At 43.1% G+C, this 22,873-nt stretch overlaps 1 protein-coding gene and 1 pseudogene across 2 annotated transcripts in view; one reads left to right on the plus strand and one right to left on the minus strand.

Moving 5' to 3' along the window:
- The window catches only part of LOC146859526 (CD5 antigen-like), a 692,104-nt gene that overhangs the window by 435,265 nt on the left and 233,966 nt on the right, over positions 1-22,873 (plus strand). The gene's annotated exons all lie outside the window — the stretch shown is intronic.
- On the minus strand, positions 20,354-21,349 carry LOC146859527 (uncharacterized; annotated as a pseudogene).

Genomic DNA, 22,873 nt, shown 5'->3' on the forward strand with positions numbered 1-22,873 from the left:
ACCAGTAGAGGTCAGTAAAATACCAGAATCACTTTAGCATTCTCAAAATTCCAGTCCATAGAAATTGTCTTCCACAAGCACCTGTAAACAATAATATTTTTTACAAATCTTGTATTTTTTATTATATGACCACCGAAGGCCATGATTTGATATTAAAAACAGAGCTTTGGATTATACCATTTCCCGATGTATGCTCTTGAATGACCTCTAATTCAGAGACCAATTTTTCTATGAGTAGTCACTTATCTCAGCATTTCTGGTTCTCGGCCGCTGAGAGTGTGATAAGTTCTCTTTGAACTACAATTTTCAGGGCCTTCCAAACAGAGGATAAAGGAACCTCACCAGTATCATTGGTCTGGTGATACGAAAGCGAAGAGAGTCTACTGTCGCTGGGGACTGCAGCTAAGAATCTCTGAGATGTCAGTGAGAGAACCGTGATTGAGTCGTATTGATTTGGAAAGATATGGAGAGGTGGGCAAGATCTGACCGCGATCAGGGGGCAATAACCGTCTCTAAAATAAGGACATGAGAGTTGGGGTTTCAAGGAAATAATCTATGCATGCTTAGATTTTATGGGCAGCTGAATAAAAAGTGTAATTTCTAGACAGTGGGTGGAGATGGTGCCAGTCATTTTGAAATCCTGATGCAGAAAAAGCTCTGATTGGTCAGAGCAATGCAAAGAGCGGTGTAGGTCAATGTCCATTACTAAGTTCAGGTCACCACAGATCAGGATGGTGGAATCCGGGGACCTGAGAACAGGGAATTCAGGATGAAGGGTTCTTGGGATTCATTATGTGCATAAATGTTTACTAGAGTAAAATGAAAAGTACCCAGTGTAAGTCGAACAGCAAGAAGACGGCCCTTGACTTCAGCAACAGTATCTAGAATCTCCCCTTTAAATCCACGGGAGAACAGGATGGCCGCCCCTCCCTTCTTGATGAGGCCCGAAGAACACATTTGGTGTGGGAAGCGCCAGGAGTGCATTCAAGGTGTATCTTTGAGAATAGGTGTCTCTCCTGAGACCAATATCACTACCGGACTGTTCCAGAAGTGAACGCGCAGCAGACCATTTAATGGGAATGTCAAGGACCCACGCGTTGAGGATGGTTATTTTAAGGGTCTGGAATGTGATCAGGGGGACAAGGGCTGTGAGAACTGGTGTCTCCCAAGAAGAGAGAGCCTGGATCGCATGGAGGAGCAAAAGAAAAAGGAAAACCCCTGTCAAACAAATTGTCAAACAAGAACATACAAAATATATAAAGAACAATAGAAAAATTCCATCATGTCAGTGTGAATAGTCACGAACATAAGCCTGATACAGGCAGGGAGCACTAACCATGGTCACAGGAGCGGACAATCCCAAGGAAAGAGACAGCAGGTTATCACTCAAGCGGGTGACTCCCAAGGAAAGAGACAGCAGATTATAACTCAAGAGGGTGATTCCCAAGGAAAGAGACAGCAGGTTATCACTCAAGCGGCTGATTCCCAAGGAAAGAGACAGCAGGTTATCACTCAAGCGGGTGATTCCCAAGTAAAGAAATAGAAGGTTATCACTCAAGCGGGTGATTCCCAAGGAAAGAGACAGCAGGTTATCACTCAAGTGGGTGATTCCCAAGGAAAGAGACAGCAGGTTATCACTCAAGCGGGTGATTCCCAAGTAAAGAGATAGCAGGTTATCACTCAAGCGGGTGATTCCCAAGGATTTAACCAGCAGGTTATCACTTAAGCGGGTGATTCCCAAGGAATGAGACAGCAGGTTATCACTCAATCGGGTGATTCCCAAGGAAAAAAACAGCAGGTTATCACTCAAGCGGGTGATTCCCAAGGAAAGAGACAGCAGGTTATCACTCAAGCGGGTGATTCCCAAGTAAAGAAACAGCAGGTTATCACTCAAGCGGGTGATTCCCAAGGAAAGAGACAGCAGGTTATCACTCAAGCGGGTGATTCCCAAGGAAAGAGACAGCAGGTTATTACTCAAGTGGGTGATTCCCAAGTAAAGAAACAGCAGGTTATCACTCAAGCGGGTGATTCCCAAGGAAAGAGACAGCAGGTTATCACTCAAGCGGGTGATTCCCAAGGAAAGAGACAGCAGGTTATCACTCAAGCGGGTGATTCCCAAGGAAAAAAACAGCAGGTTATCACTCAAGCGGGTGATTCCCAAGGAAAGAGACAGCAGGTTATCACTCAAGCGGGTGATTCCCAAGTAAAGAAACAGCAGGTTATCACTCAAGCGGGTGATTCCCAAGGAAAGAGACAGCAGGTTATCACTCAAGCGGGTGATTCCCAAGGAAAGAGACAGCAGGTTATTACTCAAGTGGGTAATTCCCAAGTAAAGAAACAGCAGGTTATCACTCAAGCGGGTGATTCCCAAAGAAAGAGACGGCAGGTTATCACTCAAGCGGGTGATTCCCAAGGAAAGAGACAGCAGGTTATCACTCAAGTGAAGGCGCTAAACGCCCCCATCCCAACCAGCAAAATGCCTTCCTACCAAACCTGGTACTATCATGTGGAAGAAAATACAAATAGGTCAGGGTGTGTCGGATTTGTCAGTGCCCCTCTGTCTTCAGGTGTTGAGCCATAGTACCAGGGTCTGGTTTCATTTGTGCGCTGGAGTTGCCAACCTGACACCAGCGGGACCATTTACAATTTGGGCGTTCTTGTGAGGCGGTGTGATGAGGAACATCCAGGAAAGCAGTAAAACCAAGGACACTGCATGCCTCAGTTAGAGATCTGAGTTGATACAATTTGCCCTCATTGCGAAAAATGATCCAGAAAGGGTACTCCCAAGAATATGATATGCCAGCCTCTCTAAGGTTGGCAGTGTCAGGGTGGAAGTCTCTGCATTTCTGAGCTTGCCAGATCTTGGTATAGCACGTGAGCATGACCTCAAAACTGAAAGAGATGGGCCTCCCGTGCCTTACGAAGGATAGTCTCTTTCATCCCAAGCAGTGCTTCATCTGGTCAGAGCAGGTCCACGTGGTGATCTCGGTCCATTTTAATTTCAGTATTGTCCGGTTTGCCCAAGTTGTCCCAGAAGAGAGCCTCAACATATTCTCTCAGAGCAGAACCTTCAGCTAAAGTGGGGACTGCTTTGATGCAGATATGGCTTCACCTAGAGTGATTTTCTAGATCTTCAGCGTGAGCCTGGAGATCGCGGTGTTGGTACTTCAGACTGAGAACTTCTTGTTGTAGTCATTCTCCTTCTTCATCACGGGACGAGTCAAGCTCTTCAAGCTCACCTTGTCGCCGCCCTCCTCTAGGTACCTGCAAACTTCACAAAGATCAGCTGAGAGATATCCTTTAACTGCTTGTAAGTCATCTCAAAGTAAGGTGCAAAGACCTTTTAGAAATTATTTTGTCACTGGGTCTTCCGGATCCTCCAGTTTGGTATTAGAGCTCTTAGCAAGCATATGTGTCTTGTCTCCTAGGTCACTTACATGACGTAGCAAAGAGCTGCCCATTGGCAAGTGTGGAAATAAAGAGGCAACCCCTCACACATCAACAGGGGCCCAAGGGCCAGAAGCACAGCGGCGAGCCATTTGGATCCACCAGCAACAAAGCTGCAATCCAGATCGTAGGCGATCAGGAAACTGTCAAGGTCAGGGATCACCCAATGCAGAGTCTTAATGGGGAAGCTCCTTCAAAACCCACCAGCTATAGTTGCAAAGTCGGAGAGGTGATCAAAGAATCTACGTACTTTCAGGTGGGTGACAGAGTAATAGCCCCAGCAAAGACCACGACTGCCTGAAGGATACATTGCAAGCACCCAGGGGCCGCAGATGTGTCACAAGCAGTCACATCTTTCAAGGAGAGGATACAATGTTTTGTGGGATGAGGAGGGATAGATATAGGGCCGACCCAGGTCAATCTGAGGGCTTTTTTGGGGTGGTTTGGAGGTTTGTTGTTTGATGATATTGAAAAGCTATTTAGGTTTTTTTTTAGCCTTTTCTAGAGTATTGCGGAAGAAGGTCTTTTTTCTTTTGTGATGTGTGTTTTTTATAATTTCTGAGCTCTTGCCTGAGCTGATCTAGGATGGCTGTGGATGGGTTAGTTCGCCAGAGTCTTCCTACAGTGCCTATTGTGGTTTTCCCTATGTTAGGCTAACTGTGCACGACACAGGCTGCATTAGCTTTGCAGATGTTACTATATAAACACCTTTGCTTTTGTGTCACATTATATTTACACACAGAGCCTGCAGTTGTTTTCTTGTTCTGTTCTTTTCTGGGATTTAGTCTGAACAGCAGACAAGGTCAAGCAACAATGCTCCTTGTTATTTTGTTCTGGTCAGGCACTCACACCCAGACACAACACAGAAATGCAGCTTTTGTTTATGAACATGTGAACCTTGTAATATAGGTATGCACAGCAATATAACACACAGACATGTAAGTATAAAAAAGAAAACCTGTTATAATTTGAAATGTAAATAATACATCTTTTAAACATTATACAATTACAATGTTTGAAAACATAATGGCAGAAAGAGCAGATATATATCACATCACAAAAGGAAAGCAATTATTATGTCACATGGGCTACACGTACAACCAATAATGCACATCGATGGAAACTATAAATTGGAAATGCCCTACATATGACTGTAATGCATGCATGCATGAATGAGAAACTAATCCTAATATTATCTACAACAGATAACTTACTAAAACTAAGCCATTATCAAACTTGGATGAGGGACAGGATCTTCAAAATATGTCCCAAACCATCCACTCAGATGTACACCATACATCGTGTATATTGCAAGTCAATTATACCTTTTGTATATTCTCTATTACAAAGTAAAACAAGTAGAACATACTACAAACTCTTAAATCACATTAAACATAAAACAAACAACTACTACCTTCAAAAATAAAATTAGACAAGCTATGAATCAAACCATTTTAAAAGTCCACCAACACACAGCCATTCAAGGCTGTACCTATCATTGCAATCAAAGCAGATGAAAACATCTGCAACAATCTACACAAAGAGCAGACAATCAATACAGTGCAAACACCAGCCCATGTCCCTGTCACACAGGGAGCTAACCTCTACATTTCACTAATGAACTCCTCACTAACAACAAAATGATGCAAACTGAGCCCCTCATGGAATATTTTGAACACACTTGGGTTAGGAGACTAAGGGCCTGATTTAGATGTTGGCAGATTTGGTCCCACCATCGCATTCCCGCTGGCTTGGCAGGCCGTCTGCTGTATTTAGATGATTGCATGTCAATGGCAGGAAGACCGTCAGAGTCCCAGCAACGCCACCATGATCTCCCTCCTGTGTTGATGGCAGCAGAGGCTGAAGCGGCTGTTGGAGGGGGTCTCGCCAAGAATCCCACCGAGCCAATTACGATGTTGAGGCAACTGTGGTGGGGACACCTCCAAAATCAGTTGGGCAGAAACAAAGGAAAGTGGTGAAAAAGTACCTTTTTTCGGGTTCCCATTTCAGTTTCCATCTTGTACCCCTCTTTCCCGGTCCTTCCTGTGCTGCTACCTCTCCACAACGCTTAGTCACCCCGTGGTCGCCGGAACCTAAGCTAGACTTCTGTGTCACTTGTCTCAATGTGAAACATGTTTTGACATTTGCATTAGCCTCAGGTCTGTTTATGGTACTGTCACATGCAATTTGTTTATGTGTATTCATCTTAAAACTTCCCGTACTGACACTTAAAAAAATATTTATTTGGTTGTGGTGGGTGTTGTACTTGTGGTGCCTGTGGGTGTACATTCAACAGTGCGTATATGCTGTTGATATGCAATGTTATATGTAAGAAAAAGGGCATTAAACATTACCTACCTATACATATTGATAGAGTGCCAACATAGAGGTGTAGTGTGATAATGATAAGTAGTACTCACTTGTCTTCACACCACCCTGGCCTCATTCTGTCATGACTCCGCCAGCACAACAAGAACATCTAAACTAGATCTGAGCAACACCACTGGGTTCACGGCGGCGGAGTACTGGTAGCCAGCAGAGAAGACCTCAGATGTGGCGGGAACCAGTCTGTTGATGGCACAACTAAATATGGCTGGTGGAAATCCGTCAACTTGAGTACTTGGAACTACCACCACAGCGGGATGACTGTAATATCGCCAAGTTCTAAATTAGGTCCTAAACGTCTCTGAACACATAGGCCAACTCAATTTCCAAATAGCACAGAGGAATGGCTATGACAGCACCTTGGCACAGGAAGTCAAATTAAACAATGCAGTGGAAAGATGGCACAATACCTTCCAAACCACACTAATCAGACCCCGGCCTACACTTTATGGGGCAAATTTACAAGCCCCTTACACCAGATTTGCGCCGCCGTTGCATCACTTTTGTGACGCAGCGGCGGCGCAAAGCCAGCGCCATGCTGCGGGCTATTTACAACGTGACGCATCTAGGGAGATGCGTCACGTTGTAAAGCATGCGCCACATGTGGGCGTACCTGCACAGGGGGGGCGTTCCGGCGCAGGAACGCCTCCGAAAAGTGGCTGAGTCAAATCTACAAGATTTTACTTTTCCGGCCATGTTGCATCAAATCCCTGCACCTGCTTGAAGCAGGCGTAAGGATTGACGCAGCATGTTAGGGATAGGGGCACCCCGAGCCTTGCTGGAGCTGCGTCGTGGTTGCGCCGCAACTCCAGCAATGTGCCATCTGCTTGTCCTTGCGCCACAATGCACCTGGGAACATAAATCTGCCCCTATATATTTATGGAAACCCTACAATAAGAAAAAAAACTACAAACAACTATGAATGGAACAATCAGTAACACACAATAAACCTAAGTAAAACTCTTCATAAAAAACATAGGAGTAGACCACTTAGAAGTGATAGCCAAAAGTCTATTATAAAGCAAATACTAACCTATAAAAAAATACAACAAAACCAAGATTTTTGAATATCAATAATAAAGTTTAACTAAGCCTGATATTATAAAATAATAAGTATACTATTTATATAAAAACCTAAACATCACCAACCATAAAACTTAAGCAACAAGTCCCATTCAGCATAAAAAATAAATACAACACATACAATGAATATATCAAAATAGCAATCACATAAAACTAATATCAACAATATCCCATATCCCGCTAAAATCAGAGAAATTAACTACCACTTACTGTTCTGTAGCTGCATATCATGGTCCATATCCAAGTAGTCAAAAAGTATAATCCACCAAACACTGGAAAATAATTTCCAAAAAGCCAAAAATAAACAAACAAATAAATAAATAAAATCCAATAGGGACCCCTCAAAGCAATCCAAAGTATCAAGGAACCACAAAAAAGAACAGAAAATGTATTTGAAAAACAGTCCTAAAAACCTGAAAAAGAAAGGAAATTGAAGTAAAATATTTTGATTTACTAGAAACCCAAACTGATTTATGTTGAAAAAAGCAAAATCCAAATAAAATTGGACACGTTCATCAAAGGAAACCTGCAAACTAAAACAGAATACCCACCCGCCAAAAACAGTAAAACCAAAAACAACATATACATTACCCTTAATCATCGAAAAGCAATATGACATAAGATATCGACAAGTTAGTGACAAACACTACAATTACTAGAACTAAATGTACAAAAATCCTACAAACAATGCTAAAAATAACCTCTATAACTCCTCCCTACATCCCCCAACCTCAAAACCCTAAACAAACCTTTAAAAAAACACTTGCCTGTTCCAACAAAGAGCAGCAGCTTCCAGCAACCTGCATTTGGGAAATTACACTAAAAATTAGAAGATTAGACCACAAAATAGAAGGTAGTGGCAAAAAACATATGGTCAAAAAATGAAACAAAATAAAGACTATCCCCATAAAATTAAATACTTCATCCCCCTACTAGTAGTGCACCAGGAGGCACGATTGCAGAGTGGTGGAGAAAGGGGGCAGGCCTCCAATCTGGTCTTAGCCAGGCCTGGGCGAAGTTACAAAAAAACTCCCCGGAGTTCCACAAGTGGTGGAGTGCAGTGCGAACTGTAGTTCGCACTGGTATTCCTGCCACTCAGGTACAAATTCTACCCGAGCAGCAGCTCGTGCTAGCAAACTTACCATTTACTGTAAGTTCGCGATCGCGAGCGGGGAAAGAACTCTGCTGCACTACGAGAAGCAGAGTTTTCCGTACTCCGCAAGCTCTGCGGAGTGCCTCCAATATGTTGTTACCTCCAATAAGTCCCATACAGAGGGATTGCTAAGTGGTCTTCGGAGGCCACGTTCCCTTTCTCCACCACTCTGCAAACACGGCTCATGCTGCACTACTGGTAGGGGGATGAAGTCCACTTTACTCTTGAGGGGCCTTGGGGGCCAAGAAACCCTCCTGTTACCTCCTGTAAGTCCTACACAGTACAATTCCTGATAGCTGGTTAGAGGCCCAGCCCCCATTCTGCACCACTCGGCAAACATGACTTCTAGGTACAAAACAACAGACATTCCCTGAAAAAAACAAAGGTTATAGGGACATTATAGTTAGGAATTAGCATTTAATAAAAACTTAGAAATTCACAGAAAAAAACAAAGGTTACAGAGATGTTAGTGTTAGCCTCAGGTTTGACTAATCCAAAACCAGAGAAATTAACAGTTTAACTCACGCCCCTGCAATGCACTGCTTATGACCTCACATAATACATCACTCAAGACATGGTCAGTGACATTACTCATGACTTCACTGATGACATCATCAGTGATTGTTAGTGTTTTCTAAAAGTTAATTATTTTTAAACATATATACTAAAGTACTACAAAATTACTACAGATGCCCAGATATACAAATTTGGTTTCCTTTAATATCTTTAAAACTACTGACCAGATTTACACCAAATAAGAAAGAGCTTGATCTCCGGACCAAAATCTACCTTTCTCCCAAATTTTTTATAATTCTGTTCAGCAGTTCGGCCTGCAGGAGTGTCTAAACACTCTAGGTAATTACTTGAGAAACTCACTTCTTTTTACCTCTGTCTTTTTCTATGCCCCTAAGACTTTCCATGCACAGCTAGAATCAGAGCACACTTTTTGGGAAACATTTTGTTCAGATTCTTCAAACAGCGCAAAAGGTATACGAAAGTCAAAAAACCCTAAAAATGCCCTTGCCAATCAAAAACCCATACCCACCTTAAACCCTAGAAAATCCCTTGCCACCCTAAACCCTAACAAATCCCTTGCAACCCAAATACCCATAACCACACTAAACCCATAAAAATTCACCTGCCACCCAAAATCCCATACCCACCCTAAACCCTAAAAAATGCCCTTACCACTCAAAAACACATACTCACCCTAAACCCTAAAAAATCCCTTGCCATTGAAAAATCCAGACCCACCCTAAATGTTGAAAATTCACTTGCCACTCAAAAACCCATTTCCTCCCTAAACCATAAAAAATCCCGTACCACCCAAAAACATATACCCACCCTGAACCCTAAATGTTCCCTTGTCACCCAAAAACACATACCCGCCCTAAACAGTAAGAAATCCCATACCACCTCAAAAACATACCCACCCAAAATACTAAAAAAGTAATTGCCACACAAAAACCCATACAAACGCTAATCCTGAAAAAAATAATTACCAGCCAAAAACAAATACCCACCCTAAAAATTCCCTTGCCACCCAAAAATACATAACTTCCCTAAACCCTATAAAATCCATTGCCACCAAATTACACATACCAGCCCTAAACCCTAAAAGTTCTCTTGCTACCCAAAACCCATCAATACCTTCAACCTAAAAAATTCCTTACCACTCAAAAAACCCATACCCACCCTAAACGCTAAAAATTACCTTGCCACTCTAAAGCCTAAAAATTCCATTGCAACCCAAAATCCCATACAAATGCTGTACCCTACAAATGTCTTTGCCACCCTAACCCCAAACAAATCCCTTATCACCTAAAAACCCATACCATTATTAACCTTAAAAAAATCACTTGTCACCCAAAAACCAGTACCGACCCAAAACCGAAGAAATTCACTTGCCAACCAAAAATCAATACCCTCCCTAAACCCTAAAAAATCAATTTCCATCCAAAAACACATACCGACCCTCAACCCTAAAAGTTCCCTTGCTGTCCAAAACCTATACATACTTTAAACCTAACCAATCCCATACCACTCAAAAACCCATACCCACCCTAAACCCTAAAATTCCATTGCCACTCTATGGAGGAGAGTAGGATCTGCTTCACATGTTTACCCCGACTTTTTGCTGGTGTTTAACTGTTTTTCAACTTTAGACTGGCTGGGACCCTGCTATTCAGGGCCCGAGCCTAGCTGCTTCCCCTCTAAATTGATTGCATGTACTTTAGGTACACCACAGATTGGATCCTGAGGTACCCTTGTGAGTCCCTAGTATATGGTATACTATGTACCCAGGGCATAGGTACCCCAGAGGCCTACAGGGGCTGAAGCATGTATTATGCCACCCCTGGAAAGCCACCCAAAATGACACCATGGGTCTGCTACTGCAGCCTGGGTAAGGTGGTGCATGCACCCCTTACTGAGGTAAACGTTAACTTTACCTCACCTATCACTGCACATACAAACCTATCAGTCACTCCCATGGCAGGCCTTAACAATCTTGAAGGCAGAGTGCTTGGTTATATGTGAGAGGGTGCCCAGGCATGAGCTGAACCCCTCTGCAGCCCTCGAAATCTCTTCTACGAGGTTGTCAGTGATGCAGCCTGACCATATAATCTTAAGTGCATTCTATTTTAAACGGTTAATGCTAACTTTGGACTGGCTGCACGGAAACATGTCTTGTTTGGTGTCAAACACCTTGGAATCATACCCCTACATCAGTTCTTGATGTGAGGATATGATCTTTTGTTCCACGCCGTATGGTGTAGTGGGGGTGAGGGGCCCAGTGTGGATAAATGTGGTGAATAAGTGTGTGCAGTGACCCGACGAGGAGCAGGCCCAATGATGAAGCATGACACCTAGATGGCTGGGTGTGTGAGGGCCCTAGTTCCAAATAAGGGAATTTCCCCATCCCCCTGTAACACCAGTGGACGACGTCCTTAGTAATAGTTTTCCTGGCTCCCTCTCTACTTAAGACTCTTACAAGGAACTACATACCCTCTTTTTGTTTTGATTATTATGGGCATGTATGTAGGACCTTTAATAGCCCACTTGTCCCCCTCGTTGTTAAAGGATATGATCCCAACCTTCTAGAAGGAGAGACATGGCAGCACTGGTATACCCGGTAGAAATCTAACAGAGCCCTGGCATCACAAAATGGATGCTGCAGCCACAGACACAAGTCTGGCCTCCTGCTGCTGACCAAAACTCCGGCAGGGGAGGCCTGGACAATAGGTTTCCTGTCACAGGGAGGTGTAACCACCTCCCAGACAGGCTGATGTGTATTGGCTCTGGGTGGGAGCACTCTCAGAGTGCTTTGAAGTCCTGCACTGGGGGCACATTTGGTGTCCCTGTGCATAGTCCAGCTCAAACCGGTTCAGGGGCTTCCAGCCCCTGCTCTGGCACGAAACTGGACAAATGAAATGGGTGTAGCCACTCCTCTTTCCAAACCCTCCAATAGGTGGGTCCCCAGAGCTAGTCCAACCCCTTCCTTAGGTTTAAGTAGGGATCCTCTGTAACCAGAACTTTAGATATCCCTGGATGAAACTCTGAAGCTGAATCCTGGAACTTCAACGCTCTACTTAAGACTAGAGGACTGAAGAAATCTCCCTTGGGGTCAAGGAGTGACTCCCTGCTTGGCAGACACCAACAAAGCAATTTGCCATTCTGCATTTCCAAAGCTCCCGCTGGACTCTGAAGTATTTCAAGCACAGGAAAAGGATCTACTGACATCTCAGAAGCCAACCCGAGTCTCCAGCAAAGCTGGGACCCACAGCCCTCGTGAGTAGTGTGGAACCGGAACTCCTGGTCACCGGGCTCTTTTGCAAGTGCATTGACTTTTCGATGTCTATTGAAGTGGTGCTTGGGGTTACTTGTAGCCCCCACCTCATGCAGCAGATCCATTGAAGATTGTCAGCCTAGTCACCCCGAGTGACCCGTGGGCCGCAATTTTGTATTTCCTCTTGAGGTCCATTTGTGATTCCTGATCCGTTGACTGGTGGGTCCCTGAGGGGGTAACTTTGCTTTTCCTTGAGCTTTTCTGTTTGCTCCAGATATGCCCTGACTCCCAATCAAGTGGTGAGTCCCACAGATCTTGCTAGTCTGCACCAAAGCATCTTTCTCGTTTCTGCGTGGGTTCCTGTTGCCAAGGCTTGTTGTGTCCAATCTGGGCACCGAAGCTGCAGCACTTGACATCCTTCATGGTACAGCTCGAAACCAGCTCCTGGTCATCCCCTCCACCTCCTGGTCCTCGTGGCTGAAAAGTCAAGCTTCACCTTTTTCATCTGAAATCACCCGACATCGGTATGCATCTGCTTATCCCCTTCCTGGTCACTGGCTAGAGACCCAGACTCTGTCCACTCTGCTTTCAGGTTCGTCTCATCTTCTAGCCAGGCTTGGTTCTCTTCAGACACTTCTCATCTTCCTGGCATCAGCACTTCTTTTCCAGTTCCCATTGAAATCGATGACGCGACCCGACACCATTTGACACCAATGCACCCGGCTTCCCTGGGTGAGGTAACACAAGTACTCCAGTGCTCCTGTGGGTGTTGGCCCTGGAACTTCCTAAGTCCCAAAGGGTTTGGTCCTAGTTGATTCTAAGTGTCCCTAATCATTAAAAATCTAACCGCGACTTTCCCCATAGAAGCTAACGGGAGCTCGCGGCTGTGTTCTCACACTGCACACACCCCCCGTGGGTCCCCTGTGTTACTACCTTGGGTGGTTCCTTGGAGTCCCATCGATTCTACAGGCTCTAGGCCTTGTGTCTTGTCAAGTCGTGGTTCTTATACCACTATTTTAGTATATGGTTTGGCTCGTTCCTAAGGCCTGACGTGTATTTGTGCTTATTACTGTCATATTTGAAGTGTAACTTATGTGTTTTGATCTCTAGCCTCATAAAGAGACTAGAAGGGTGTGTTATAAATAAATAAATATATTTCATATATATACCTAGTGTGATTGTCTTTCATTGAGCCATTCAAGAGATTATAGACTGCTAAAACAAGCTGCTTTACATTCCTTCAAGACTTAGACTGAAGGCTGCTCTCCATAGCTATCACTAGGATAGCCTTCAATAAAGGTTGTCTTTAACCTATAACGAATAAGGGGTTGTTTGGACTGGTATAGGTTGCCCACTATAATTAGTGCACAGCATATACCAGGCCAACTTCTCACACTCTAAACCCTGAAAATTCCGTTGCCACCCAAAAACCCTTAACCTTAAAAAATCACTTGCCACCCAAAAACCAATATCCAACCCTAAACCCGAGAAATCCATTTGCCACCCACAAACCATAAACCCTAAAACATATCTTACAATCCAAAAACCTATAACCAACAAAAACCCAAAAAATTCCCTTCCAACCCAAAAACCCTAAACCCGAAAAAATACCTTACAACCTAAAAGCACACACCCATCCTAAACCCTAAAAATTACCATATCACCCAAAAACCAATGCCCACCCAAAATCGTAAAATTTCCCTTGCCCAACAAAACTCCACACCCATCCTAAACCTTAAAAATTTCCTTGCCACCCAAAAACCTATACCCACCCTAATCCCTAAAAAATCCCTTATCACTGAAAGACCCACACCCACCCTAAATGCTGAAAGTTCCCTTGCCACCCAAAAACCCATACCCACCGTAAACCCTAAAAAATCCCTTACCACCCAAAAACCTATACCCACCCTAAATCTTAAAAATTCCCTTACCACCCAAAAACCCATATACACCCTAAACCCTAAAAAATCCATTGTCAACCAAAACTCCATATCCACTCTAAACCCTAAAAAAATCCTTGCCACCCAAAAACCCATACAAACGCTAAACACTAAAAAATCCATTACTACACAAAACACATACCCACCCTAAACCTAAAGGATCCCTTGCCACTCAAAACCCACACTCAACCTAAAACCTAAAAAATCCTTTACCACCCAAAACCACATACCCACCCTAAACCCTGAAAATTCCCTTCCCACCCAAAAACCCATACCAACGTTATACCCTCCACATTTCTTTGCCACTCTAACCCCAAACAAATCCCTTATCACCTAAAACCCCATACCCTCCTTGACCTTAAAAAAATCACTTGCAATCCCATAAAAAAGGCTGACCCTAAACCCAAGAAATTCACTTGCCAACCAAAAATCCATATCTTCCCTAAACCCTAAAAAATCAATTGCCATCCAAAAACACATACTGACCCTAAACCCTAAAAGTTCTCTTGCTACCCAAAACCTATACATACTTTAAGCCTAAAAAAATCCCATACCACTCACAAATCCATAACCACCCTAAACACTAAAAAATCCCATACCATTCTAAACCCTAAAAATTCCCTTGCCACCCAAAAACCATACCCTCCTTAACCTTAAAAAAAATCATTTGCCACTCAAAAACCAATACTGACCCTAAACCTGAGAAATTTACTTTCCACCCACAAACCCTAATCTCTAAAATATATCTTACCACCCAAAAACATATAACCACCAAAACCCCCAAAAATTCCCTTGCAATCCAAAAAACCATACTCAGCGTAAACCCGAAAAAAATACCTTACCACCTAAAAGCTCAAACCCACCCTGAACCCTAAAAATTCCCATATCACCCAAAAACCCATAGCCACCTGAAATTGGAAAATTTCCCTTGCCCAACAAACCTCCACACCCATCCTAAACCTTAAAAATTCCCTTGCCACCCAAAAACACATACCCACCCTAAACCCTAAAAAATCCCTTGCCACCAAAAATCCCATACCAACCCTAAACACTAAAATGTCCCCTACCATCCAAAAAGCTATACCCACCCTGAATCTTAAAAATTCCCTTGCCACCCAACACCCATACACACCCTAAAAAATCCATTGCCACCTAAAAATCCATACCCACCCTAAAGGTTCCCTTGCTACTCAAAACCCACACCCACCCTAAAAACTAAAAAATCCCTTACCACCCCAAAACCACATACCCACCCCAAACCATAAAAATGCCATTGCCACACAACAACCCATACCTACCCTAAACCCTAAAAATTCCCTTGCCACCCAAAAACCCGTACCCACCAGAAACCCTTAAAAAACCCTTACCACTCAAAAACGTATACCCACCCTAAACACTAAAGAATATTACCACCTAAAAACCCATAGCAACCTTAAATCCTAAAACATCCCATGCCACCCAAAACCCCATCCTAAACCCTAAGAAATACCTTACCACCCAAAAACGCATAACCATCAAAATCCCTAAAAAGTCCCTTGCCACCTAAAAACCCATACAGCCAATAAACCCTAAAAAATACATTACCAGCCAAAAACACACACCCACCCTAAACCCTAAAAATGACTTATCACCCAAAATCCCATACCCACCCTGAACCATAACATTTCCATTGCCCCCAAAATCCCACACCCAGCCTAAACCCTAAAGGTTCCTTTGTTACCCAAAACCCATACCCACCCTAAAACCTAGAAAATCCCCTACCACCTAAAAACCCATACCCACCCTAAATCCTACAAATTTCCTACCACCCAAAAAAAACCATACACACTCTAAATCCTAAAAATTCCTGTGCCACCAATAAACCCATACGGACCCCAAACCCTAAAAAATCCCTTGCGACCCAAAAATCCTAAACCTCACAAAATCCTAAAAAAGCCCTTATCACACAAAAAACCATACCCACCCTAAAAATACCTTACTACCCAAAAACCCATACCCACCCTAAACCCTGAAATTTTCCTTGCCACCCAAAAACCCATACCCACCCCAAACACTAACAATTCCCTTGCCAATCAAAAACCTATACACACCCTAAACCCTAAAAAATACTTCACCACCCAAAAGCACACACATAACCCTAAACCCTGAAAATGTATTTATGACCCAAAAACCCATACCCACCCAAAACCATAGATTTCTCTTGCTCCCCAAAAAATCCTCACCCACCCTATACCTTAAAAATTGACATGCCACCCAAAAACAAACACCAACCGAAAACCCAAAAAATACCATACCACTTAAAAGCACCCACCCACCGTAAACCCTAAAAATGCCCATATCACCCAAAAACCCATACCCAACAGAAACCGTAACATTTCCCTCGCCCAACAAAACTCCACACCCACCCTAAACCTTACAAATTCCCTTCCCACCCAAAAACCCATACCCACACTAAACCAAAAAAAATCACTTGCCACCGAAAAGCCCACACCCACCCTAAATGCTAAAAATTCCCTTGCCACCCAAAACCCATACCCACCCTTAACACTATAAAATCCATTACCACCCAAAAACCTATACCTACCCTAAATCTTTAAAATTCCCTTGCCACCTAAAAACTCATATCGACCCTGAACCCTAAAAATTCCCTTGCCACCCAAAAACCCATACACACCCTAAACCTTAAATAATTCATTGGCACCTAAAAATCTATACCCACCCTAAACCCTAAAAAATCCCTTGCCACCCAAAAACCCATACAAATGCTAAACCCTAAAAAATCCCTTACTACGCAAAACCACATACCCACCCTAAAAATTCCATTGGCACACAATAACCCATACCCATCCTAAACCCTAAAAAATACATTACCACCTAAAAACCCATACCAACTCTGAATCCTAAAACATCTCTTGCCACCCAAAAAACCATCCTAAGCCCTACGAAATACCTTACCACCCAAAAACGCATAACCATCCTAAACCATAAAAAGCCCTTGCCACCCAAAAACCCATACAGACACTAAACCCTAAAAAATACATTACCAGCCAAAAACACACACCAACCCCAAACCCTAAAAAATTCTCATCACCCTAAAATCCATACCCACCCTAAAATATAAAATTTCCATTGCCCCAAAAATCCCACACCCACCCTAAACCCTAAAGGTTCCTTTGCTACCCAAAACCCATACCCACCCTAAAACTTAGAATATCCCCTACCACCCAAAAACTCATACCCACCAGAAATCCTAAAAATTCCCTTGCCATCCAAAAAACCATACCCTTAAACCCTAAAAATTCTCATATCACTCAAAAACTCATACCCACCCAAAACTCTACCTTACCACCCAAAAAACAATAGCCACCCAAATCCTAAAAAACCTGAACCCTAAAAAATACCTTACCACCCAAAACCCCATTCCCTTCCAAATCCTTAAAACGCCCTTATCACACAAAACCTAATACCCACCCTAAACAATACCTTACCACCCAAAGACACATACCCACCCTAAACCCTAAAAAATACCTTGCCAACCAAAACCCCATTCTCTCCTAAAATCCTTAAAAAGCCCTTATTACACAAAAAACAATACCCACCCTTAATCCTAAAAAATACCTTACCACCCAAAAATCCATACCCCCCCTTAAACCCTAAAAATTCTCATATCACCCAAAAACTCATACCCACCCAAAACTCTATCTTACCACCCAAAAACCCATAGCCACCCAAAAACCTAAAAAACCTGAACCCTAAAAAATACCTTACCACCCAAAAGCACACACAAACTCCTAAACCATGAAAAATCCATTATGACCCAAAAACCCATACCCACCCAAAACCATAAATGTATCTTGCTCCCCAAAAATCCACACCCACACTAAACATTAAAAATAACGTGTCACCCAAAAACCCATACCCACCCTAAACCTTAAAAAGTGACATGCCACAAAAAAACCACACCCCCCCAAAACCCTAAAATATCCCTTCTCATCCAAAAATAAACCCACCTTAGGGTTTTTGAGTGGCAAGAGAATTTTTAGTATTTAGATACAAAAAAATTCTCTTGCCACCCAAAAACCCATACCCACCCTAAACCCTAAGAAATCCCTTACAACCTAAAACCCATATCCACACTAAGGATGCGGAAGGAACAGATTTTTACTACCGCCATATTACGATGGCGGTGGGAACCTGACAGCGTCCGCCGCAGATGCAAAGACCGTCCACCGCCAGCAATCGTTCTGATTGCCTGGCGAACAGTGCAGGATGCATAAAAAGGTGGTGGTGCATAGCAGGCACCACCCGATCATGATGCATCGAAAAATCAGACTTGCAGTCTTTTGAAACGGGGGCCCGTTGCCGGCCCCCCTTGTTGTGGGGGGATGTGAGGTGCACTTGGGGGGTACACATGGTACCCCCCCACATTTCCATTCACCAAGTGGCAGGCACCACATGGTGCCTGCTACATAGTTCAGGGAAATGCTATGCACGCACCTTTCACTTTGTGTGCGGGGCTGCAGACAGCAGCTCCACCCGCAATGTTAAAGGCCCATACTGGCGGGCGCATCCTATTATCAGTAGTAGTAAAGAATCTGTGTCTTTAATAAAATCTAGCCTTTCTGACACCAAGGCTAGGAAAATCTCCATTTTATTACAAGGCTAGAGGCTCACATTATGCTTGTTCAAAGCAATGCAACAACTGAATCAGATATATGAGCAATAAGTTTACAAAAAAGGGTCTTGAATGTATTAACGTTGGACCAATCTGCAGATTTGAGGTTGTTGTGCAAACCTGCACCGGCTCAGAAGGCCCGAGAAGCCATGGCTCCTCTGGCCGAAATGGCACCAAAAGAAGAAATATCAATTCTAGCCAAGGACATGATCCACCTAATCCTGAGCGCTAAAGACGGGGAAGAAGCAGGCTGATAAGGTTTCTGATAAGAGATTAATAACTGAGTAGAAGAGGATGACCTCAAATCTGCAGTTCGTGAAACGTATGATTTTAGGCAATTTCCAATGCATAGTTTAGGCTGTGAAGGGAAACAGGGGTAATGAACTGTAGATAAATTGGTCTTGGTACATCTATGAACCTGAAAAGTAACACCATGAGGAGAATATTGAAAAAAGAACACATCCAGCGCACTAACATCTGAAACATGTTTCAGAGATATTAAACACAATATATTTTGTGGATAACTGCTTGAGAGAAAGAGACATATTATCTTGCCACGCAACAAACAAATTCAATACCGATTTGACATCCCATAAAGTCCTGTTAAGGAGGATTTACATAACATACTTCCTTTAACAGATGGCAAACCAAAGGGTGTTTTCCGATGGGTCTTCCATCAACTCGATATGCTCAGCAGAATTGGCGGACCTATGGATGTTGATTGTGCTATAGGCTTTTCTTTGCGAAGCATGAGAGGCAATACAATTGACCACAAGAGTTACATCCGCTGAAACGGGATCTGAATTCCTGTCCAAACACCAGCTATTCCAGGCCAACCAGACTAATTTATAGAGCCTGGACGTGCCAGGGGTCCAAGATTGTTGGATGAGGAGGATAGCTTATTGTGAAATTCCTGATGTTCTCCAGGAAGATCCAAAATTCTCCAAGCGATGAGAAAGAGGGATCCCTGCAGAATCATTCTGTGTTGAAGACCCTGAGTGTTGAGTAAGAGATTGGGAAAATGAGGAAACCAAACTAGTTGCAATTCTAACAGAGTTGGAAACCAGGGATGAGCATGCGAAAAGGAGGTTATTAGAACTAGAGAAGGATGTTGTCTGCGAGCTTGAGCTTGAGCTTGAGCTAGAACTCGAGCAATTAGAGAAAAAGGAGGGAAGGCATAGAGAAGACAAAGGGGCCAAGATTGAAGAAAGCGGTCTGTTGCAAGAGCTTGTGGATCTGGTCTCAACTGAAAAAGACAGAGAGTTGGGAGTTGAGCCAGGAAGCAAAAAGATCTATTGACATAGTACCAAAGATGTAAGTAAGACAATTGAATACTGAAGGATTAAGTTGCCAATCGCTCGAGTCGTGTACATGTCTAGAATACCAATCTGCCACAGCATTCAGATTTCCTGGGAGATAGACTGTTGACTGAAAATTGACGTTGAAGACAATATTCCCAAAGACGTTTGGCAAGATCCGCCAAAATCTTGGACCATGTTCCACCCATATGATTTATGTATCGTACCGCTGTCAGATTGTTCATGCGTAATAGAATCACACATTTTGCTTTGTCTTTTGTAAATGACTGGATGACAAAGGAACCTGCAAGCATCTCTAAACTGTTTAAGTGCCAGAATGACTCCAGAGAAGATCATGTACCTCCAGTCGAGAATTGACCACATTTTGCACCCCATCCTGTCTGACGTGTATCATATTCTAAGACAGGATATGGGTGGCAGAGAAAATTGTTCTCCCGTTCCAAGCTTCTAAGTGGGTCAGCAACCAAAGAACTTCATCTTTGGACTCTGGAAATGAGGAAATTTCCTGTGAGAAGAATAAATCAAAATAGAGAGGTAAGCATCCTGTGGATCCAACCTGACCATTCAATCGTCCTGGAGAAGGATATCTCTGAGATGAATAATGGTCTTCATCTTGAAATAATGATAGACAACAAAATTGTTGAAACCCTTTAAATCGAAGACTAGGAAAACTTTTTTGTTTTTCTTCTGAACCAAAAAGATGGTGCTAAGAAAACCTGTTGGATCGAACACTTTCTGTTTTATAGCCTGCTGGTTTAGCAGAGATGTGACATCGTCTTGAATTAGGAGCAATTATTGTTGAGAAAAAAGAAGAGGAAGAGAAGGATGGGATTGGATTGCTTTTTGATATTACTCTATAGGATAGCCTTGCATTTGAAGTTAGAGAGAACCAAGCATGTAGACAAGATGCTACTCTGCCTCCTACGGGAGGAAGGCCAGAATTCGAAAGGCTTACCTGAATATTGGTCTCCTTTATTCCTGTATCCCCTGGAGTGGAAGCCTCTGGAGCGGCAGGGATAAAAATTTAACCCAGTGTAGGTATCAACCTGGGACTGATGGTCAAAGGAACCTCTGGAGAGGGATTGACCTCTTGTGTTGAATCGTCCAGCAAAGTGACACCTGCTTTTGCCGACCCTGGCGAAAACCTGAGGAGAGAAAATTGTCTTTAGTGATAGCTGGGCCCTGTCGATTATGGCAAAAGTTGAACAATATTTGCCTGGTTCCTTCATGAAGGAGTCTCCAAATAAAAGGCCATTAGCCAGAGGACCCTATTCTCTGGTGGATAGACTGCTGAGTTTTGGATCAATCTTCAAAAGAAGACTTTTTCTCCTTTCCTGAGAAATGTGGGCATTGGCGTTACCCAGAATGCAAATGTCCCTTTGAGCCCAGTTAGATAAAGTGTCAGGATCCACCTGAGTGCCTTTCATTTTTGCTTCTTCATCTAAATCTGAAATCCTGGTGAGGACCCACAACATCCAAAAGATGGTCTTGACAATTGGACCGGGCCCTGTCAACACCCTTCTTGAGGTCTTTGTCAAATTTGGTGAAAAGCATGAGCATATTGGGATCAATAACAGGAGTGGAGGTGACATTATTAGGAAGGGAGGGACGTAGGCACTCAGTATATAATTTATTATAAGATAACCTGTCAAGAGTGTGGAAAAGGTAAAAGGAAATAGCCACATGCTCCGAGGGAAACCACTTGGTAGAGTTGGGCTGGTGGATGAGGGCGGGATCGAACATAGGTTTGCCAAGATGATCAAGCAAATCATCAGACACTGGGTGAGCAGCACCACTGTAAGGAGGAGAAATGTTACGCCTTTTCCCCGGAGGACCATATGATGCAGGATTAGAAAATCCATCTAAATTATTATTAATGATGACATCATCGTCATCGTCATCAGTGTCTTTGAGGTGGGTAACAAGTACGGGAGAGGAAAGGAGCCACGAAAAAAACATCTCAGGTGGGAGGAACTGCAGTAAGAGAAACGCCTTTTTGAGAGACACCAGAGGTGGCTGCATGTTTCTTACCTTCTTTAGAAGGTGTTTCAGAGGAAGAAAGCATTTTAGACAGAGATGCTGCGAAGGATTTTGAAACATCTAACATGCAAACAGCAACAGCTTGCTGGACAGAATCCTTGATAAAGGATTTTAAATTATCTTTAAGTCCCTGGGAGGCTTCTTCCTCAGACATAATAAATAAAAAAAAATGGGCAAAGAAAATAAATTAAACAATTAATAGTCGCACTGTCAGTAAAAATCGGCAATCAGAGGGTTAAAAACCCAGAAAGAAAGCCAGGTGAGTGGTTTGGGCAAAGATGCATGTGAGAGGAGTTGCTGCGTGACAAGGGGAGGCTGCCAAAGCATCTGAGGGAGACGGACGTGGCTGCACAATAAGGAACGAGATTTGAGCAGCGTAGGAGACAGCGGGCTAACGAGCTCTCATGCCGCAGAATGCAGTGAATTAACGGACGCCTGAACAAATAAGGCGCAAGCGCTGAAGGGAAAGCTTTACAAGAGTGTGCTAGCAGCAAACAAAAGGTAAAGGGACAGCCATGAGGCACAATAATAAATAATGAACACGTGTAATATGAGAATAAAAGGAATTCCATGGTAATGGCAGAGAAAATATACTTATCTCGACCGCTAGCAGCAAGAGAAGAGGATTTGCTGTATTCTATCAGGCTTCATTATTTGACTAAACTAGTTCTATGGATTGTTCTAATATGAGGTCATCTTTGTAGTTTCCTCTATCAGATGTTTTGGGTAATGTAGTTTCTTTTTTTATTGGCTGCTATTTATAAACAGCAAGAAAAGACTGCGTCATATGAGCCTCCAGTCTTATAGTAAAGTCCCCTTGCCATCCTAAACCCTAACAAATTCCTTGTCACCCAAAGACCCATAACCACCCTAAACCCTAAACATTTCTATGACACCCAATAACCAATACCCACGCTAAACTCTTTGCCACCCTAACACCAAACAAATCCCTTACCATCCAAAAACCCATACCCACCCTAACCTTAAAAAAAAATCCCTTGCCACCCAAAAACCAATGCCCACTCTCAACACAAAAAATTCACT

The sequence above is a fragment of the Triturus cristatus genome, chromosome 3_2, assembly GCF_964204655.1.
Source record: "Triturus cristatus chromosome 3_2, aTriCri1.1, whole genome shotgun sequence".
Taxonomy (NCBI): Eukaryota; Metazoa; Chordata; class Amphibia; order Caudata; family Salamandridae; genus Triturus; species Triturus cristatus.